This window comes from Lissotriton vulgaris, chromosome 11 (genome assembly GCF_964263255.1).
Source record: "Lissotriton vulgaris chromosome 11, aLisVul1.2, whole genome shotgun sequence".
NCBI classification, from domain to species: domain Eukaryota; kingdom Metazoa; phylum Chordata; class Amphibia; order Caudata; family Salamandridae; genus Lissotriton; species Lissotriton vulgaris.
The window spans coordinates 684,113,622-684,132,751 of record NC_141699.1 but is presented as its reverse complement, the minus strand read 5'-3'; positions in this window follow the sequence as shown (position 1 = coordinate 684,132,751).

Genomic DNA, 19,130 nt, shown 5'->3' with positions numbered 1-19,130 from the left:
GGCCGTGGAAGTCCTCAGTCACTGCTGGCATGACTCGGGGGTACGCGCGGGGGAGAAGCGTTTAATTTAATGATGAATAAAATCAAAAATATAAACTTACCAGGCAACTGCTCCTTACCCGTGTCGCATCACGTCTCCTCTCTTCATACAAGATGTGGTGAATGTGAAACTAACCTCTCCCCGCTCTTTTGCTTGACTGGCAAATGAGAAGACTGGATGTGACTGGGGGCGGCTACTCGCCTGCATCCTGGCATTTTGCAACTGTACGTCTCCGCCCGGCAGGATCCTATCTTCACACTGCATGCACTACACTGGGCATGTGCATCATACCTACTGTATTGTGAATGGAGTGGCCGTGCAGAAATGAAACCGCCCTCAGCTCACAGCTGCGTAGTCCATCTTCTGGACTCCTGCTCATGCCTGCGTGTGCTGTGCGTTTGTTCGGATGCAAACTTTTACCTGTGAAGCAGCTGCCAGCACAGGCCGGATGTAACAGACGAATTGTCAAAGATGTCAATTCATCTGCTTACATTCTTGCTGCCCAAACTGTGAGGGAGCAGTTTCTTTTTGTGTTGATTGCCTATAGTGGGGCGCTGCCCCAGCACCCATTATGGACCAGCTGTCACTTCCAGCCCCTCACCAAAGGCCCACTAGCTTTGTAGCAGGCAGCAGCAGTGAATGTACTCTTTTCTGGTGTGCTCGAGCCTGCTGTGGCCAGGTCAAGAGAGCAGTCGGTCTGCTGCATCCTAGCACCAGATATCAGAGTGACAAATATAACGACTTCATGTCTGCAGCTAGCAGACTCCCAAGCAGGTGGATTTACAGCAGCCCTGAGACGGACCTCAGCACTAGCACCACTGCGACATCACCAGTGAAGCGCTCTGCCAGGCAGACTCGCTCCTCCAGGCACTTGTGGGCTGGCAGCCTGGGGGAGTCGTGCACTAAGTCTCTCTGATTCTGTACTGAAGTTCACTCTGAACGCTGCTGGCATATATTTTAACAGTAGTAGGCCGTAATTCCAATTTGTTTACACCAAAATGAATCAGAGACATAGTTTTCTTAGTTCACATTTCACTCATTTGAAACGCACAAAAATGTCATGCATGTAGGTTAACTTGTTACATCCACAAAGAGTGAATGAATGCATGAAATAATTTGAGATGAAATATGTGGTCTTCATTGACCTCCTAAAGTTTCTTGTTGCTCAAATGGGTATCATTTCTTATATTTATATGTTTCTCTATGTTTCATTTGCTCGCGAAAAAGTGTGATTCATAGTCATTGAACTGTCACTCATAATTACACTGAAACTTTGGCAACTATGGAACCGGCGGACGTTAACACCACGGATTACCACAGCTTTGTTGTCCCCCTTCAACTCCACCCACAAGGCTCACTGGCCCCATCGGACCCATCGGCGTGCTGATCAGCATTCCCCTGGGAGGAGACCCCGGTTGGAGTCCCTGACCTGCAACCTCACAGTTTTGCCGTTTCACTGTCTGTAAGCCGGTCTAAGCGCGGCGTGGGCCAAACCAGAGCAGCAGCTGAGGTGGCTGAGGTGGCTGAGGTGGCGAAGCCCTGCCCACACTTGAACCGGATTGTGAGGTGACCAGGGATCAACAGTGACTCCAGGGTAGCGAGCGAGTGAGCGGGACGATTGTGTTGCGAGCTCCAATGAGGCTTTTGGTGCCTGGATCTACCTGCCTGCCCCCTTACCTTGCCTGGCCCCTGTTTCTCGCTACGCATGACCCACCACCTGCACTTGCCTACCACTGCCTCCTGCCACTCCCAGTGTAACGAGGGGGGGTCGAAAATCAATGCAGCTGTTCCCAACAGAGATTGAAAGCCCGGCCCAGACCTCCTCCAGTCATAGCATCCCGGGTGGATGGCAGAAGGCACAGCAGCAGCCTAGAAACATAAATGGAGGTTCAAGTGATAAGTCTAGGACATAAGTGCAGCAGTAGTAGCCACTGTTCGACTGAAGAACCTTGGCCCTGCAGAAGCAGCCCAGCTAGCCCTGGATGCAGTTTTCAAGAGGCCTGCTGTGTTACCGCTTGACCTGTCTCCCAGTTCCACCCCAGTGCATCAACAGACAGAACCAACTCGCTGGTAGACATGGAATTCCCAAAGCCTCAGAAGAGTGACCTAGAAAAGCAGGCATGAGCGTACACAGATGGAAGTATGGTAAAGTGGGTACCGGTCATAGTAAACATCTGTGTGGGCAAACTAGCACAGGCTAAAATAACCCAGCAAAAAAGAGAAGTTACTAGCAGGAGACTATGTAGGCCTATGTACTCCAATAGATTGAGAATCAAATGCACCGCCAGAAAATTGCAAAGGGACAGGAAACAAACAACACAAAAAACAACAAATCAAATGAAAAGAAAATGACAAAAAGCTCAAAATCCCTCTAAAAATATCTAGCAAAACATTTTAAAACCCTGGTGGGACATTAATATTACCGATTCGTTCAATATTTGGGGCTATAAAACTCAGGGAAAAATGTACCTTCCTAAAGGACGCACCAATGGTTATCTATGCAACGATAGATAAAATTGCGGACCTCCTAAAACCACTGACACTGCAAATGCTCGGCAATCCATCAGAAGAGGACTCCATTTTAAACATAGATCAGAGTTTAATCGCAACAGAAAGGGACTTAAATCCCAACAAAAATCAGAGCTTAATAGCAATATGTACTCAGAATGAGGAATCACAAACAATTAATTCTGCTAGCAGCAGGCAGGGGATACATGCCCAAGTGCACACTAGGAATCTAGTTCATTCCAACCCAAGATTGGAGATATTCAATGGTGGGACACAACAGGATAATTCCAACATGGACAAAGCAAATGACTCATGGCTTGAATAAATCTCACTGGCAAATAACATTGATTTAATGCAGGCACTAAAATTACAACAAAAAATCCAGATGCCAAACAAATAAGTAAGGCTAGTGTAAAGAAGGGGTCCCAGTAGCATAGGAACATTAACCACAAGAATAAAAAATTAATCAGAAAAACACAAATTTGGTCCACATTGTTTAATTCACAATGGGAGTATGTATTGGATATACAATTTTTCAGAGCAATAAATCAGTGGTTTTCACAGTGCCCCAAAGTAATGGAAGGGGGGAGGGTGGTGTGATAGTGTGAGGAAGCAGTGATAGAGTGAAGAAAGAGTCTTAGGTGACAGTATACTCAACAGTTATAACTCATTTCTCTAAGTTACAGGCTATGTACAAAGAATAGGACTGACAGGTTCAAACCATTATTTCAAGCAAAAATCATACTCCAAATGTTCAATAAATGAAAGCAATGGGGTGTGGAGTTGATATTCAAAGGCAATTGGTTGTCGACGTTTCGACCCTTATAGATGCAGATAGTAGTGCTAATCTTGCTGCAGGGTCTTCATCAGGACTGGAAGGTTGGGGACACGTAACCACAAATGTGGTATAAGCAGGACCCGATGTTGTATGGGTTCACGATCTATATTTGGGGAAGGATCTTAGTTTAAAAACATATGTGAATTATAGTTGTTCAGAGGTTATTCGAGGTCCTGGATACCTTCGAAAATGTGAAATCCAAACACCGTAGGGAAGACACGTCCGGCGGGACTCGTGTTCCGTAGTCAGATTAGGTCGCAATGGGAGTATGTATTGGATATACAATTTTTCAGAGCAATAAATCAGTGGTTTTCACAGTGCCCCAGTCGCTTGCGACTCGGAGCAGTGATCGGAACAGGATTAATTCCGCGACCGACACATCCAGAATAGTACCCTAATCTGACTACGGAACACGAGTCCCGCCGGACGTGTCTTCCCTACGGTGTTTGGATTTCACATTTTCGAAGGTATCCAGGACCTCGAATAACCTCTGAACAACTATAATTCACATATGTTTTTAAACTAAGATCCTTCCCCAAATATCGATCGTGAACCCATACAACATCGGGTCCTGCTTATACCACATTTGTGGTTACGTGTCCCCAACCTTCCAGTCCTGATGAAGACCCTGCAGCAAGATTAGCACTACTATCTGCATCTATAAGGGTCGAAACGTCGACAACCAATTGCCTTTGAATATCAACTCCACACCCCATTGCTTTCATTTATTGAACATTTGGAGTATGATTTTTGCTTGAAATAATGGTTTGAACCTGTCGGTCCTATTCTTTGTACATAGCCTGTAACTTAGAGAAATGAGTTATAACTGTTGAGTATACTGTCACCTAAGACTCTTTCTTCACTCTATCACTGCTTCCTCACACTATCACACCACCCTCCCCCCTTCCATTACTTTGGGGCACTGTGAAAACCACTGATTTATTGCTCTGAAAAATTGTATATCCAATACATACTCCCATTGTGAATTAAACAATGTGGACCAAATTTGTGTTTTTCTGATTAATTTTTTATTCTTGTGGTTAATGTTCCTATGCTACTGGGACCCCTTCTTTACACTAGTCTGACAACCCAGGTCCCCGTAACGTTAACTGGGTAAAACCCCTCTATTAATATCCCAAACAAATAAGTAAGCCTTTTACAGAACAATTGAAAACCAAACAACACATAACAATTGAGCTATCAAGCTTACTGGAACAAACAAACAGTGACAATTTGAATTCAAACCATAAAAGCAAAACACGGACAACATTTTTTTTTTTTACCCAAAATTGCAGCAGCGAAGGCTCGCCAGACAGAATAAGGTCACCAAAGGCGATAACTAGAAAAAAGAAACAGATTATCACAACAATGACAAAGGTAATAGAGGATAAGCCATAAATACAAGTGGATGACCTTTTAAACTGCATACCTTACTAATAAACATCCTGCAAACCTCAGTCAGTGTTCTTAACATGCAGTCGTATACATTGGACATCCAGATTAATTTTATGGACACAATAGCGGCACACATAACTGGTTGTAAAATCGTAAAATACAGACAATAGACTCGCTGCCACCACACCAAAAGCTCATTGTGCATGTGGTCCTGTAGTCACACATTAAGTGCAGTACCAACCATTCTAATGAGCATACTGAGTGAAAGCAAACAGAGTAATCAGATACCCGCACCAAAATGGCACAAAGAAGCGGGACTCATATCTCAGGAAATACTAACACTGTCAAATAAAAGCAAGCCAGGGATCAGTAACTTTACACAAGAACCCGGCAAAAATTATAAGAAACATTTAAATTAGAATACCTTTTACTGTCACCCAATGATTTAGCTGACAGTAACACAGTCTCAACTGAGCAATCAATTAACCAGTAAAATGACCAAAACAAACCTCTGGCCTTTCAACAAACAAAAAGACAGAGAAAACGTACCAGGAAGGCCAGAAAAATCCTACATCACAAAGGAAAGTTTGGCCAACTGGTTACTAGATTATACCCAGTATTTGACTCAAAACCCAAGGAGCAAGACCGAGCAACAACTACATCTGTAATACACCAAAGAACTGAGGAAGATCAAAAATACATTCATGAGATTCCCTTGCCAATAGACTCACTAACTACACTCTATAAGTGCAGCAAACACTTATAGGGACAAAAGGATTAAAACCCATTCAGGCCCAGTTGTAATTGATCAAGAAACACCACATGCTACAAACGAAGGAACAGATGACCGCAAAAGACCGGATATAGGCTTATCAACTCACAAGGAAAATATTGAACTTGACAAAAATCAACAAGATGTGGTCTTACAGAGAGGCACTCAAACATGCAGAGGCCACAATTATCAGATACTAATAAACGTAAATTTACACCATGCCAACATGATTAAAAAATGTTAACATAATAACCAGAAAAGACAGAGATCTGCTTGTATCCCCTACCGCAGCTAAAAACTGAGGAGCAAACACAAAATCTAAATATTGAGTTCTTACTAATGCCACAGTGCACATCATAGGGCCCTCAGAATTTCCTGAATAGAGGAAATGTCCTAAGTTTAAATGGAGCTATACCAACTTTAAACCATCTCTCTACGACTGATTTACTATCTTAAGTTTATCAACCAGAGAGATACTAATGTTCATTAACAAACTCTGTCTCCCTGGTAGTCACCAGAGACCTTCTCATTGATTTTAATTTCAGCCCAACAGTTCGAGGACTAGGGTATAACACTCTCTAAGCCCGCAAAGCGATGCTACCACTTACCCTTGTTACGACAGCATAACCACCATCGATCCTACATACGCAGCATTACTCCAGCATACTCTTTATTACAAAATGCAAGAGGTTAAAAGAGAGTTATCGAGCTAGAATTAAAAACACAAAGAAAGACCGAGGTCGAACACGGCGGGCCCCGGGTAGCTCCAAAAAAAAGAATGACTCAATAACAATAGAAACGAAGTGACCCAGCCATCATTAAATCACTTATTGTGGAATATTGCAGAGGCAAAGCACGAACTCCAGCATGACTCACCGCCAGACAACTGGAAAAATTATTAACTAATTGCTCTTCAAGAAACATGGCTGATCGCTCCATTCCAAGCAGCAACCTTTCACCACGGAAAAGCAACACGATCCCAATGACATGGAAGACCAAAGAATGACCTCGCTGTTTATATCTCCACTGCACTAAATGTTACGTCTGTTCAAATGCCTGCTATGACAACTGATATGCAATTGATTATAATCAACCTGGGGCACAGTAAAGTAGCAAATTCAATCATTCTTATTAATGTTTATGCACATCCAAGTAGCGAGGAAATAAGCACCCTATTCATCAAACTGACCACCGCAATAACGGAAATAAGGTTTGAGAACCAATCTTGGGAAATAATTGTAATAGGAGATTTTAATTCTAAACTAATATATACAGCAAAGGAAGATGACTTATTAACTACAGAAAACGCAATATGGGCAGTGTAATCCCAAGCATGTACAACCCTTAAACAATTTGATTTTAGAGGACAGAAGCTAGTGACAGATTTAGAGTATCCTGGCATGAGAGTAATAAATGGTAGAACCCAACAGGACAGACCTCTGAACCTCACATATCATTGTGTGCAGGCCTAGTTTATAATAGACTAGCAGCCCGTCCCGACGTTGTCCAGGAGCAATTAGACTTCAGGGCCCCCGCCCGCCCCGACGTTGTCCTTGGGTCCCCCGGAGCCTTCCTCCATATATTGCAGTATTATACCTGCATGTTTACTTTGTACGCTTTTGTAACCTGCACACATAACTTTTTCCTCCTGTAATGCACCGTTTGGCTCACTTTTTTAATGCTCTGTTTGCTTCCTCTTGCTACCTGCACACGTCACTTTTTCCTCCTATACCTCTATGTTTACTTTCTACGCTTTTGTAACCTGCACACGTAACTTTTTCCTCCTGTAATGCACCGCTTGGCTCACTTTTGTAATGCTCCGTTTGCTTCCTCTTGCTCACGATGTACGCTTTTGTAACCTGCACACGTATCTTTTTCCTCCTGTAATGCACCGTCTGGCTCACTCTTGTAATGTTCAGTTTGCTTCCTCTTGCTCACGATTTTTATTTTTGCTTCATTTTTCAGCCGCTCACCGCTCCTAAATAAATAAATAAATAACCTACCTCATCCGCCGCTCACCGCTCCTCCCCGCCTGTCCGCTGCTCTTTACCGCCTGTCCGCCGCTCCTCACCGCCTGTCCGCTGCTCCTCACCACTCCTCCCCGCGCCATGTCCGCCGGTCCTCCTCGCGCTCCTGGACGCCGCTCTTCCCCGCGCTCCTCACATCGGGCACGCACGTCGAGGCCGGCGCTTCTTCCAAGGGACTACTTTTTTTCTGTAAATTTTTTAGATTAACGTATATTTAGTATGTTTATATAGCCTATGTCCATCTGCACACCCTGACGATTACAACGATGTATCGGGTGTGTGGATTGGTGCTGTGGTTCCCGAGTTTACCCACATCAAAGGTTCAAAGTTCTTCCTTTATAATAGTAGTATAGACTACACAATACTCACCTTACCATTGCTTGCTCTGGTAAAGGAGTGTTCTATTAAATATACCACTAAAAGTGATCATTCATACCAGAATCCTGCGAGTATTGTATATCCACTCCACACGTAATACCACAGTAGGGGAAGGGGAAAAAAGGGATAAACAAAACCATAAAGATGCAGCTGTGAAAACACTCAGTAGGGAAACGATCTGGATTTGTAGACTTCACTCCTGCTGTAGCCCTGTGTTCCCTGTAAGGTGGACACAACACAATACACATGAAGACAGCACCCTACGTAACTACACATATAACTATATGATATGTGGATGTACTTACAGTTACGACTGCTGCACGAATCCTTATATAAACAAGCATTTACAATGCAATGGTCTCGGCAATATTATAGGTAGAGCTATTGGCATTGCTTATTTTTGTATTTGTATTTTTTATCCCTAAGTAAATGTTATTGTCATTTCTATTGTCAATAGCTTAAGTGTTTGCATATGTGTTATATATTGCATTAGACATATTGCATTAGCAGAGAGAGAGAGTGAGGTAGCGAGATAGAGAGGTATTGAAATAGAGAGTGAGTCAATCAATCAATCAAAGACATTTATAGAGCGCACTACTTACCCGTAGGGTCTCAAGGCGCTAAGGGGGGGGGGGGGGGGTGCCGTTACTGCTCGAACAGCCAGGTCTTGAGCTTCTTCCTGAAGGAGAGGTGGTCTTGGGTCAGGCGCAGGTCGGTCGGGAGGGAGTTCCAGGTCTTGGCGGCAAGGTAGGAGAAGGACCTTCCTCCTGTTGTCGCTCTCCGGTTGCGTGGGACGGCGGCGAGGGCGTGGCTGGCTGATCGGAGGTGGCGTTTGGGAGCGTAGAAGTTGATTCGGTTGTTGAGGTAGCTCGGGCCTTGATCGTGAAGGGCTTTGTGTGCGTGGGTGAGGAGACGGAAGGTGATTCTTTTGTTGACGGGGAGCCAATGCAGGTCTCTCAGGTGTCCGGAGATGTGGCTGTTACGTGGGATGTCGAGGATGAGTCTGGCTGAGGCGTTCTGGATCCGCTGAAGTCTCTTCTGGAGCTTGGCGGTGGTTCCGGCGTAGAGGGCGTTGCCGTAGTCCAGTCGGCTGGTGACGAGGGCCTGGGTGACGGTCTTCCTGGTCTCCGTGGGGATCCACCAGAAGATCTTCCGTAGCATGCGCAGGATGTTGAAGCACGCCGAGGAGACGGCGTTGACTTGCTTGGTCATGGAGAGGGAGGAGTCCAGGATGAAGCCCAGGTTGCGTGCGTGGTTAGTCGGTTTGGGTGCGGTGTCCAGGGCGGGGGGCCACCAGGAGTCGTCCCAGGCGGTGGGCGTGGAGCCCAGGATGAGGACCTCCGTCTTGTCTGAGTTCAGTTTCAGGCGGCTGGTCGTCATCCACTCGGCTACCTCCTTCATCCCTTCGTGCAGGTTGGCTCTGGCGCCGGCGGGGTCGTTGGTCAGGGAGAGGATCAGCTGGGTGTCGTCGGCGTAGGAGATTATGTTGAGGTTGTGTTGGCGTGCGATGGCCGCGAGGGGGCTCATGTAGACGTTGAAGAGGGTAGGGCTCAACGAGGATCCTTGAGGGACGCCGCAGATGACTTCGGTGGCTTCTGACTTGTACGGTGGTAGGCGGACTCTCTGTGTTCTTCCGTCGAGGAAGGAGATGATCCATTCCAGCGCCTTCTCCTGGATTCCGACGTTGCTGAGGCGTTGCACTAGGGTGCGGTGGCAGACAGTGTCGAAGGCCGCGGAGAGGTCTAGGAGGATGAGGGCCGCTGTTTCTCCGTTGTCCATCATGGCTCGAATGTCGTCGGTGGCGGCGATGAGGGTGAGTGAGTGATGTAGTGAGAGAGTGAGGTAGATAGAGAGTGAGGTAGTGATGGAGAGTGATGTTGTGAGGTAGTGAGATAGAGAAAGATTGATGTATTGAAAGAGAAAGTGAAGTAGTGAGTGTTAGTGATGTGAGGTATTAAGATAGAAACAGAGTGATGTAGTGAGATAGTGAGGTAGTGAAAGAGAGAGTGTAAGTGACTTAGTGTATTTGAGAGTGAGGTAGTGAGATAGAGTGAATTAGTAATTTAGAAAGAGAGAGTGAAGTTGTGAGGTAGTGAGAGAGTGATGTAGTTAGTTTTTGAGAGTGTGTGGTGATATAGTGAGGTAGTGAGAGTGAGATCGAAATAGATAGAGTGATGTAGTGGTAGAGAGGTAGTGAGATAGAGAGAGAGTGAATTTTGAGTAGTGTGTTAGAGTGAGAGATAGTTACTGTTGTAGTGATATTGTGTTGCTGTGAGAAAGAGAGTTGAGTAGTGAGTTAGTGAGAGAGTGTAGTATAGTGAGAGATAGTGAGGTAGTGAGAGATAGTGAGGTAGTGAGAGATAGAGATGTAGTGAGAGTGTTAGTGAGAGAGTTAGGGAGAGAGAGAGTGACGTAGTGAGAGGTGTGGGGGAAGAGAGTGGTGTGGGGAAGAGAGTGGTGTGGGGGAAGAGAGTGGTGTGGGGGAAAGAGAAGGTGTGGCAAGAAGGCAAGGAAAGGTATGTTGGCTCTGGGGTTGAGTTCAGCAGGGTCGAATTTGCAAGCCTAGGTGGGTCGGTCTGGCCCAGGTGGTGGCTGCACGTCAAATGGGTCCAGAGTGGTGGGCAGGCACTTGGTAAGGAACCTAACGTGAGTGTCTCCAGTGGACCCTTACGAAAGGTGCGGGAGGTACAGACGAGCGTGGGCAATTTCCAGTGGATTTGGGGGCGTGTGGGGGTCCCCTATCTCATCTGGAAGGAGGAGGGAGAGTAAGGGTGGCGGAACTACACGTCCCAAAATGCACCGCACTGCTTGCTAAAAAAGCTAGCATAGAGTAACGGTTCATAGACGGAAAGGATATCCTTTATCTCTATGCAGTTTTAACACGAGGGCTCATGTTGTACGCAGAGTTGGTAAGTCGCCAAAGGAGGGGCTGTCACGGGGAGCATGACTGTCATGGGCAAAGAGAGAGTGGGGCAAACGACTCCTTATTCCTCCTCGTAAGAAAGCGGGACGCCCAAAGGCTTCCTCTGCTGCTGCCTCTCCTATAAACTCCTATTTAGGATCCTCGTGTTCCTTGCATGCCCTTGTAACATGTATGTCCTGTACACACGTGATCTCAGGACCAGTGCTCTCTGCATGGGAACTCTTCACACTTGTGTGGCCTGCACCCCCACGGACCCTGCCACTCACCTTCCCACATTCTACCCAAGGGGCGCACCTGCTTCTCCTGGACACACTCCTGGCACCCCTGTGCTCTCCACAGGCACTCTTAATGTGCACGTGCCTCGAAATAGCACTCTTCTAGTCAAGTGTTTAAGACACGCAGTTAGAAACCCCGGATAATGAACATTAACCTCTGGGCCTGGCAGTAATGTATCACACACAGATCACCGTCCTTCCTTTGTGTCTCTACCCTAACTCATGAGGGACTGACTTCTTCATAGAATCAAAGTCTGACTGTTAGCATGTAATCGCACCTGGCACCTACTGGCCAGCTGATGGCGTGGTACTTTTCACACATACAGAAAATGGAGCCAATGGCATCCAAGAGACAATAAATATGTGCAAGTTGTGGTAATTGGGGTGTGACAACACGAGCATGCCACAGTATTTATTTAGTGGTAAATGCGACATGGTCATTGCTTGGTGAATTGTAAATGCTAGGGTTAGGCAGAGTTTTACACAATATAAAACGTGTTAATCAGCAACCGATTCAAATACTGTGGTGTGATGTCATTGGTGACGTCATTAAATATGTCATTGGTGATGGCAAAAGTGATAAGCTTGTAACATCGCCAGTTGTGTCACTGCAAAGACGGAAGTCACCCCCATCCCTCCCCATCCCCCCCACCGTACCCTCCTCCCCCCTTCACTGTTTGAGCTTTGAAATGCAGCAATAATCAGGGTTCCATGGGCATCCCAGGGTTCTGGGCCCTATGCCACTGCACCTGCTGCACCAGTCGGAGCGACGCCCCTGTTCACAGGCTGATGCACCCCTCTTGAAGAGCGAAATTGCAAACAAATGTGCTTTAAGAGCGCCTTGTCGGTGTGTGTTGTGCATGTATGTATGTATATATACTTAAACTGCGCGTAAGAAAAGGGGGGGCCAATCGGCCCCCACGCACGCATGGCGGGGCCCGGCCCCTCCCATATCTCCCCGGTCCCTTCGTGGTGGCTTGCCCCCGCCCTTGCCCCGGAAGTAGTTGTGCACTTCCGGGCCAGGGGGGCGGGGCCGCGGCTACGAAGGGGTTAAGAGCCTGGGGAGCGCGGGAAGCGGCCTCTTTGTGCCCGCGCTTCCCAGGGTCGCTCCTCGCTCCACCGTGGGGCAGTGTAATTTTCTCCTTTTGTTTTGTAGGTTGCCTCGTCGCTGCGGAGAATCAGGCATCGAGGATCCCGGCGTTGGACAAGGAAGCCGACGCGAGTCCCTGGCGGAGCGGGAGTAGCTACGGTGACCCAGCGAGGCGACAGAGGAATCCGGGAAGTTAGCGAGGCCGGGGAGAGCACACCGTCGAGCGGCAGACTCATCTGAGGCGGATATCCACGGGCCGCTTGCACATTGGGGACGCTGTTTGATACAGCGGAAACGAGGTATTGTGCGGGGCGGGCGGGGCTCGGCAGAGGCTCGAAATCGGCCACAACGAGCGGGGATAATTAACCAGGATCGAGTGAGTCTTGTGTGCGCCGTCCGTTGTGGGTGGGGACTGTAGTTCCTCGTTTTGTCTCCTTTTTGTCGAGCTGTGCCCTCTGCTCCTACAACAATTCACGGCTCCTTTTTTCTGTTGCATACCGGCAAGTTTTGCAAGGAAGTTAAGCAGGGACAGCTAGGGCAGAGAGCGGATGGGAGACCGGAGAGGGGTTTTTGACTAAAATCGTTTGTTAGAACAAAAAGGTATTGTAGTGTAATCAAGACACATCAATAACATTGTGGGGGTTGCAAAAAAAATTGCAGGACTGTGGGGGTTTCAAATAGAAATACAGGAATGATAATGAGTATATGATCTGTGGTGTGTTTTTGCACAAAGTTGGTTGGTGCAGGGCTTGATATCTTTATTTCCTCATTAACTTCAGCAGTGTTTGGACAGTCAAGTAAATAGGTTCTGTTATAGCTGGGAAGAGAAGTCTCCCATGCATTAATAGCCACAATTGGAAATTTAACGTATTTTCTATTTTAGGAGAACAAAGACTAGGATCTGTGACGGTGGATCTCAGCTCGGGCGCCTCCAACTGGGTCAGGTACGGAGCACGGTGTGCTCATAAGTGAAGTATTGTGCAGCCTAAGGGAAGGGCATTATGTCTGCAAGACGGGGGCATGGGAATGCGAGCGTGGGTTTAATGTTTCAAAAAATGATGCGCAGAATGTCTGCAATGGATAAGCGACTGGGGAAGGTTGACAAGTTGGGTAAGACCGTGGCGGAATTGGGAGCGAGGGTAGACGCTCAGGCCGGCCCATCTGGAAGGCCTAAGCGGACAATAGTGCCCCCCAAACCAAGGGGCATATTTGAGACACCACCCAAGCGGGCAAGAACTAAGAAGGTGGTGGGTCGAACACCGAGTCCAACTCCCAATGTACCGCCAGCTACACCTAACCCTCCACCTCAGGCCCCTTTGGGCGTCCCGGCACCTGTACCTCAGCTTCCAGTGGCTGTGCCTGTAGTGCCGACTATTCCAGTGGCTGCGCCAGTAGCGCCGGTGGTGCCACCTCCCACTCCGGTTCCCTTGGGGGGCCTGGTACCGAGTGTGATCCCTCCTGTTCTGCCCGTGCCGGGTCCTATGCCAACTGAACTAGCGGCCCAGATAGCAGCTGTCCTGCCTTGGTTAGGTGGGGGAGCGTTGCCGGCCACAACGAACCTCACAGCAGAGCAACAAACATTGGTCGCTCAGATATTGTTGGCTAGTGGTCGGGGCAGCACGCCACTTGCACCAGTTTCTCCCCAAACAGGTCCAGCGAACAATGGGGGAGCAGCCAAGACCGTGGAAGCGACATTACTCAACGACAATGGTAAGGAGGTTGCCCTGCCACTGCTGGGCGAGGGCGCCATTCCCTCCAGGGAGGAGTGCCTAGCGCAACATGTGTCCCAAAGTGTGAAGGAGTTGATTTGGGCTGACAAATATGTTAATATTTTTTCACTACTGATTGACAACAGGGAATGGGAATATGCAAAATCACAGAAAGATATGATGTTGCCTAGTGAATGGAGAACACAACTGCACAAATTTAGGGTGGAGGAAACTATCATCAATTGGGTAAGGGCTTTTTCAGTGTACAGTGCAGTGATTGGGGAACGTTTCCCAGGAATGCAATCAGTTATGGTCTGCTATCAGAGCAGGATTACAATGTACCATGAGAATCATGGGGGGATGTTTGGAAAGAATACGATATAGCCTTCAGAAAGTCTAGGGAGTTCAATAAGTCTTTGGCATGGGACAAGGTGGATTCTATTTCTTGGCATTCACAATTTGAGAAGGGTCAGGGTGCAAGCACTAGCGCTGTCTGGAACAAAAGTTATTCCCCCAAGCCACAACAGCCATTCCAGCAGCCCTTTCGACCAGCGCAGGGGGGGGAAGCAGGCCAAAAAACCAGAGGCAATGGAGGTACGAAAGGGGTGTGCTGGGATTTCAACAAGCAGACATGCAACAGGGCACCGGGCACTTGCAAATTCAGGCACGCCTGCAACCTATGCGGCCACCCTTCCCACCCAGAAGCGACATGCCGGGCAAAAGGCAATGGGTCTGGTAATAGGGGAAGGAAAAAACCAGAATAACAAGATCCATCCCATGATGGCACATTCGCCTATTCTTTCGACGGCTATGATTCCCTGGCTTAATAGGTACCCTAACCACACTTCTGCGAGACTGTTGCAAGAGGGTTTCATCCATGGTTTCCGAATTCCAGCTGGGGGTTATATCGGGACACCGCAGTGCAGAAATCAGTTGTCAGTTCTGTCCAATCCTACGCTGGCGGCAAGCAAAATAGAAAAGGAGTTGCGCTTAGGTAGGGTAGCTGGACCGTTTCATGTCATTCCTACACAGAATTTTGTATGCTCTCCTTTGGGGGTGGTACCAAAGAAGGAGAAGGGCGAGTATAGGCTCATACACAATTTGTCTGCACCTAAGGGCCTATCTTTGAATGATGCAATTGATGAGTCAATTTGTAGTGTTAAATATGCGTCCTTTGATCAGGCGGTGGACATGATGAGGGGCTTGGGCTCTCGGGCACTGATGGCCAGATCAGATATTGAGTCAGCCTTTAGACTGCTCCCAGTTCATCCAGCAGACCAGCGCCTTTTAGGTTTCTCCTTTGAAGGGAAATACTACATGGATAAGTGTATGCCCATGGGCTGTTCCATTTCATGTGCATATTTCGAACAGTTCAGCTCCTTCCTGGAATGGGCCCTGAGGCAATCTACGGGTCACCGGTATGTCATGCACTACCTGGACGATTTTCTTTTCCTAGGTCCAGCGGGGTCACGGGAGTGTGCATCGGCATTGCAGGAATTTTGCGTGCTCATGCGCTCTTTCGGGGTCCCCCTGGCACAGGGGAAAACGGTTGGGCCAGTAACGTGCTTAGAATTTTTAGGAATTGAACTGGATTCAGTAGAAGGCTGCTTTAGATTACCAACGGAAAAAATACAAAGATTCAAGGCGACTCTAGAACTATGCATACAGGCTAAGAAAGTTACTCTACAAATGTTACAGCAGACAGTGGATCAATTGAACTTTGCATTGAGAGTAATTCCCATGGCGCGCCCGTTTTCACGCTCGATTGCACAAGCCATGAGGGGTCTGCGGGAAAAACATCACCATACACGGCTATCTGCTGAGGTTCGCCAGGATATGCGGATATGGATCGCATTCCTGGAGGACTTCAATGGCAGAGTGCTGTGGGGTGCACCCACGCTGTCCTCGGAAGACCTGGGTTTGTGGACTGATGCGGCGGGCAGTGTAGGGTTTGGTGCAATCCTTGGCAGGAAGTGGGTGGCACAGAAGTGGCCCGCCTGGTGGGAAGAGAGCGGGCTGACAATTAACATTGGTTTCCTCGAGCACTTCCCAATCTGGGTGGCATTGAAAGTGTGGCCTGAGGATTTGGCCAACCGCTCTGTGCTTTTCTGGTCAGATAACATGACAGTGGTGGAATGCATCAATCAACAAGCCGCAAGGTGTCCATTCATACTGCGCCTGATGAAAGAGATTGTGCTGTGCTGCATGACATTGAACATACTTTTCAGGGCAAAACATGTGCCAGGGGTGTTAAACAATGCAGCTGATGCCCTTTCTCGCTTTAAGATGCAGGTATTCAGGGATCACATGCCGGAGGCAGAGGCAACCCCAGCCCATTTCCCATCGAATCTCTGGCAGATTGGTGCCCCCAGCTACATGACCTCGTGGCAGCCAGCCTAGCACCCAAGACAAGGACAGCTTACGAAGGGGCGTTCAGGTCTTACTGTCACTTTCTGGGTCAGGGCTGGGAGAGCGGGTGGAATCTAGAAGCTAGCTTCAATAGGTACATGAGCGCTTTACACAAAGAAGGGCGCACGGCGGCGACAGCTAGCAGGCACAAAGCAGCAATCTCCTTTTTCGCACGTGCCAAGGGAGTAAGGGATCCTACAAACAGCTTCCTAGTTCAGAAGGCATTGAAGGGATGGCGGCGCTTGCAGGCACCTTCCACAGATTCTAGGAAACCGATAGGTTTTGAACGATTGTCATCAGTTCGCCTCGCTCTGCCTGACACATGTAGCTCTACGGCCGAAGTGGGATTATTTCAAGCGGCATTTTCTTTAGCATTTTATGGGGCCTTCAGGGTAGGCGAACTGGTGGCGGCCAACAAACGTGATAGGGTAGGCGGCCTTCAGCTGCATGATGTCAGCATAAGGGGTGACACAATGTGGATTACCATCAGGAAATCCAAAACTGATCAGGAAGCTAGGGGTCAAAGCTTGGTGTTACACCGGGCACGGAGCAACCTGTGCTGCCCGGTGACACACGTGGAGGAATTGATCAGACAGCGGGCACAGGAGTGTAGGGGGCCACTGCTGATGCATAGGGATGGTACACCATTGACCAGGTTTCAGTTCCAAAGGGTACTAGCCATGAGTATGGCCAGGGCAGGTTATAACCACAAAGAATTTGGGACACACTCCTTCCGGATAGGGGCAGCCACAGAAGCGACGGCCAGAGGGTTGAACACAAGTAGTGTTCAAAGGATTGGGAGGTGGTCCTCTAATGCCTATAAGCGTTACGTGCGGTTGCACATGTTGTGAGAGCTGCCGCCACTTGAAGTTTCTAATACCTGCTGTTTTTGTCTGGTTATTTACAGTTTCTCGGGCCTGCGACGCAGGACGGAAACTACCCATGGATCATCACAACAACCCATCAACATCACGGATCTGCCAGGAGGACAAAAAGAAGACTGTGGTAGTTTGGGTAGTGGGCCACTCATATGTTAAGCGTGCTAATCCTATTTTTCTTGCAGGATCGGGTAGACGGAGGGCGGAGAGCCGGGGTTGCATGGTCTCCTTTCATGGCAGGGGGGGGCTTCGCCTCAGTCAGTTTAGGGACTATATGTCTGATTTACTAAGAAGACATACTTCACCTCCTTCAGCAGTGATCCTACATCTGGGGGGAATGATTTAACAGTTCTGGGTAGAAGGGTCCTCCTGGAAGAGATTATATCAGCAGCAGGGTGGCTGGCAAAACTATTACCGGGGAGCGTGATTGTATGGTCACAGCTGATACCGAGAATGCAATGGAGAGGGGGGGACTCAGTCAGCGCTTTGAATCACTCGGTAAAGAGGGTCAACAACAAGCAGGACAAGCTATTTCGAACTCCGGTCTTACAGACCATACCTCATGGTTGCATCTGGGGAGAGCAGTTCTACCTGCGGGACGGGGTCCATTTAACAGAGGCAGGGAATGCCCTATTCATAAGGAACATCTTGGCATGGGTTGAGGTCTTTGCAGGGAGGATATGACCTTTTTACAGGGGAGTTTTTTTGGGGGGGGCCAGATAGTCGGTCAACTATGCTGGCCTGTGGCGGTAAGGTCATAATCGGTGAGCAGCAATTTGAGGTCCTTAGGGGGGGGCGGGCCCATTCACGAAAGGGGCCGCCCAGAGGGAGGGGCCATTGGTCTCTCCCAGAACTTAAGGGGCAGGATATCCATTAGTTAGAAGGGTGCGGGGGGAGGGAGTCTACGCTTTCCTCAGGCTGGTAGCCACCCCTCACAGACACTATGACGTCATCAAGGTGCGCGAGTGTAAGGGCCCTCCTGTTATGGTTAAATGGAGTTCAGGGAGCGCACGTGAATGAAACGTGCCCTGGGTTGCGCATGCGCATCTCGAACGTGAGAGCATAGCTGTAAAAGGATCTGACACCGGTTAGCGACCTTGCCGTACGACTTAATTATTAGAATGCACCGTTATTTTTCAGGATGTTAGATTCGGTTAGGAAACACGCTGTACTAGCTACTTGTTAAGGTTAGCCCATCATACCATGTCAAAATGGATGTTAATCTAATGTTCTGAACTTTGCATTTAATAATTGTGTAAATGTTTTATTTTATTAACATTTTTAATTTTGTTTCATATTTTAATAAATACGGCCAGGGGGTCCCTGACCCCCTGCCTTCCAAAGACTCATGTGTTGACTGGTTGAATTAAGTAATGTAGTCTGTGTATTAAGGCGGGGGGTGGCCGGTAGTCCCAGACCATGAGAAAAGGGGGGGCCAATCGGCCCCCACGCATGCATGGAGGGGCCCGGCCCCTCCCATATCTCCCCGGTCCCTTTGTGGTGGCTTGCCCCCGCCCTTGCCCCGGAAGTAGTTGTGCACTTCCAGGCCAGGGGGGCGGGGCCGCGGCTACGAAGGGGTTAAGAGCCTGGGGAGCGCGGGAAGCGGCCTCTTTGTGCCCGCGCTTCCCAGGCTCACTCCTCGCCCCACCGTGGGGCAGTGTAATTTTCCCCACCCTCCATCCCCTTGGTTAGCAGAATTTGGGTAAGGACACTGGTAGGTATACTGTCTAGCGATATGCAAGATCATAGGAATAAAATGTTTTTCTTCCTTAGGCTTTTTTCCCGTTTACAGGCAAAATGTACATATGTATATGTTTTGGTGCTTTGCTGTGGTTTTAACTAATTTTCTCCTTAGGCCTTTTTTCCCTCTTAGAATAGCAATGTCGTAT